Source organism: Arachis duranensis, chromosome 5 (assembly GCF_000817695.3).
Source record: "Arachis duranensis cultivar V14167 chromosome 5, aradu.V14167.gnm2.J7QH, whole genome shotgun sequence".
Lineage (NCBI taxonomy): Eukaryota > Viridiplantae > Streptophyta > Magnoliopsida > Fabales > Fabaceae > Arachis > Arachis duranensis.
The window spans coordinates 101,912,495-101,916,749 of record NC_029776.3 but is presented as its reverse complement, the minus strand read 5'-3'; positions in this window follow the sequence as shown (position 1 = coordinate 101,916,749).

Genomic DNA, 4,255 nt, shown 5'->3' with positions numbered 1-4,255 from the left:
AAATATAAAAAGTAAAAATTCTAATTCTACCCCTTACCGTTATTTTTCATTCTGCTGTTTGTCGTCATCGTCCATTTAAATAAAAGTTTGAAAAACTTCCTTAAGAATAACATATAGAACTCTGATTTTTTTTCTCTCTCTACTAATCCTAAACCTACCATAACTCAGCTATAACATCCCAAGATTTTTTATAATTAAATTTTTTATATTGTTGAGAATTTTATTTAAGAAAATTATAAAATTTTATGATACTTTAAATTTAAAAATAATTAGGAGTTATATGTAATTTTTATAATAATTGGAGTTTAAATTAATTAGAATTTTTATATAATCTTTATTTGGATATTTTGTATAATTGAAATTATAATTTTAGTAATTGAAAAATAAGAAAGAATTATATAATTTATTAGAAATCATTAGATTGATTTTTATAAATACTTTAAGTTTAAGTCAGTTAATATTTATGTATAATTTTTATTATAATTAGTTATTTTATAAATTGAAATTTAAGTTTCGGTGATAGAGAAATAATGAAAAGTTATATCATTTAATTTGAATAATTAATATTGAGTTTAAACTATATTTTATTAGAATGTGATTAATATGTTTATTTTAAATTTTAAATTAAAAATAATTAATTGAATTTAGCAATATGTTAATAAATAATGTTCTTAAATATTTTGAATGGAATATATTTGTTGTTAAAATTACTCTACACGCTAATTTTATCAAAATATCTATTTATATCTATCCTTATTCTTTTATAAAATCCTAATTTCTAACCCTAATTCCCAAATTAATTCAAAACCCTAATTTTCCCCATTTCTAACCCTAACAGTCGTAGCCTCATCCTCCTTCAACGTAAGAAACACACACACAATACACCCTTACACACAGACACGCGAAACAGAGAAGAAGAGAAGGAGAAGAAGAAGACCACGTCGGCGTCACGCCTCACCGCCGTCGACGTTGGCGAAGAGGGGAGAGAGTAAGACGTTGAGACAGAGAGCTGTTGTTGTGAGAAACGCAATGGAAGAGAGAATGGTGCCAGCTTTGTCGCGGCTGGTTGCTACCAAGCTCGCCGTTGGAGATCGCTGTTCCTTCACCACTGATGCGTCGTCGTTGGGCTACTCTGCTTCGTCACGTGACTCTCGCGTCGGCCCCTGTGCATCTCCTTCCTGGCTCTTCGCCTCCTCTGCATGATAGTGTCTCGCATCGTCGTCGTTGTCGTCGCGCCCTCGTCCGGCGTGGCTCACCGTCGCTGCTGTCTTTCCCTTGCCAGACTCTGCTTTGCCGTGCTTAGTCTCCCTCTTCTCAGGTATTTTTTTAATTTTTTTATTCAGTTATTGACTTATTGCCTCATTGGGTTATAATTGGATTAACTGAGGAACTGATTAATTTGTTGATTCTGTAAAGGTTTTACAATATATGATAAGAGACGTTGAGATGAGAACTAACCAGACCTATAACTTATCAAATCAATTTCTAACCAATTTCTACTTATCAACCTTACTTTTCTTGTTTTGGAGTCAAGCAATTCTGCCATGTACTAACAGATTCTTTATTGTTGTTGATTATATTTGGTTGATTGGAATTTTGTTGATTCAGGCAAATTATTCAATAGTGTAATATATTGTTGTTCTAGATGGCTTCATCAAATACACTTCAGAAACACCATCCTCCCAAATTTTGTTGGCAGATCATTCAAATTTTGTTGATACATTGTAATATATGTAGGTTTAGTGGTTGATTGATGCTTTTGTTTTTTTATTATTAGTGTTTAGGGTTGATTTGTTGCTATTTTTATACCATTATAGTGAATTGCAGAAGCAGACTGAACCAGCATCTACTCCCTTGAGTGGTGGCGGTGGTGGTGGTCTTCTTGTTTTGGCAATTTGTTTAGTTGGTCAGCTTTCCAGGTGAGTTTCCTTCGACCCAGTTCTTTCAGACTTTTAGTGTCAATTTTGGTGTATCTTAGGGTTTGAAATTAGAATTTTATGATGGTGGACTGCTGGTTGTTGTTGTTGTTGTAGTATTTGGTATTTTAGAATTATTGCTAAACCTGAATAAATTTTTTTTGTTGCTGTTAAACATCAATTAGTTGAATTTTGTTGCTGGATAACATCATTGGGTTGAATTTTGTTGCTGGATAACATCACTGGGTTGAGTTTAATACTTGAATAGTTGAATTTGTTGTTGTGTTGCTTAAAAAATCACTTAGCTAAATCTTTTGTTGGTGTAAATTTTTTTTGTTCCTTTGCCAAGTATATTGATTTTTTTTGTTGAATGAAAAATTTAGGATGGGTGTATAGTTTCTGTGATGAGGATATTGATGCTTTGATAAGTATGTGCTTATCCCTTTGGTTGGTAATGCAATAGGGTTTTAAATTTTAGCAGATTATTGATATTGGCAAAACTCTGCCATTGTTCATGGAGCTTCAAACCTTAGGTGACAAGATGTGAAGAACCATGCTATGTAAAGTGTCTTGTTTACAATGGTGCAGGTCTCATTTAATTTGAGTTGAACTGTTTGGTTATGTTGGCTATGTGATTTTCTCATATGTTTTTGCTAACTGAACAATTTGAAACTATAGGTACTAGAAAAAGTAAAGCTCAAATTTTCTAGACAATTTTTTAGAATTGCATTAATTGACATCATATTGTTATTGATCTTGTCCTGGATATTAATTGCTAATTTTTATAACTATCTTTTGATCTTATAGGTACTTTACATCAACAAAGTGTTGGTGTTGAAGGTTTGAAAACTGTTTTAAAGCTTAGGAGGAATGACTCTGCTGCATCTAATATAAGTAGTGTTGCTTCTTATTGTGTTGCAATATTATGCTTACTATTTCAGATTTTGTTTGTAGCTCCTTTAAAGCGAATGAGTAGCTTGTGTTTCAATGAAAAGCTATTTGCTCTGTCACTTTACAAGGTGATTTAATTTCCTTAAACTTCTATTATCTCATATTTGATAACAATCTATTTTGTTACATAGATTTTGGAAAAAGAAGTTCTAAGAACATTTTCTTTGTGCAGATCTTGGTCTCTATCTCAGAAACTGCTCCCATCATTTTATACGTTAGAGATGTTGAGAGGCTTGTTCTACAATCACCAAGGTTATAGTTTTTTGTTGAATAATACGAGTATAGTTTTTTTTATTTTTCTTGTGTATTTTTAAAGGAAAAACAAATCTTGTTTCTTAAGCTAGTATTTTTTGGTTGGTCGTGTTTTCAGCTGTGTCACTTATTAGAAGCTTCTCCATGAGAAAGGAGATATATGAACATAATGGAGTTTGTAATTTGTAGTTTATATTTTGGAGATTTATAATTTCTTATTTTTTTTGTCCTATGTATCTATCTAGTTCATTAGGGTTCTTCAATGTGTCTTGTTAGTTTGTACTTTAAAGTTTATATGCGGAAGATTTATAAAACAATCTTAGTTAAATAAAAGATATTTGAACTACATATGTTATTATATATTATATAAATGTTGACTTGCTGAGTAAATTAGTTAATATATTAATTAAATAAAAAATTATATAATTTTACAAATTATGCGTGTAATTTGTATTAAAAAAATTTATTACAAAATACATAGTGTTTTGTAACTAAAGAAAAAAATGTTACAAAATCAAGTTACATTTTGTAACAAAATTTTATGATAGGAAAAAATATATTGTCACCAAAAATATTTTAAAGATCAAAATTTGTTATCACTTTTGTAACGACTTTTGATTTTTTGTATCAAAAAAATTTGTTACAAAATATGACCTTGAATTGTAACAGTTCTATTTTTTGTTACAAAATTTTTTTGTAACGAGACATACTACAACGGCTCCTTTTTTTTGTTACAAAATCCTTTTATTTCAAAATTTTAATTTTTTGTAACAATTTTTTTGTTACAAATATTGCTTTTTCTTGTAGTGCATCCAAGTCTTTCCAGAAATATATAATAGTCTATACTTTATTTCGAAAACGAAGGCCCAAAACTAGTGTTTAACGCTAGCCACCAGCCCCATTCCTGGCGTCTAGCGCCCACAGGGGAGCAACTGAAGTTCAACGCCCAAAAGGGGTCCCTAGCCAGCGTTCAATGCCCCTAAGGGATACTAGCTCGTGGAAAACACTCAAACTCAATCCAAACACTCACTAAGTGGGCCTCAGAAGTGAATTTTCGTACTACAAGACTAGTTTATCGTATTTTTGTAGTCCTTAGTTACTAGATTACTATATATAGGAGAAGATCAACCATGTTT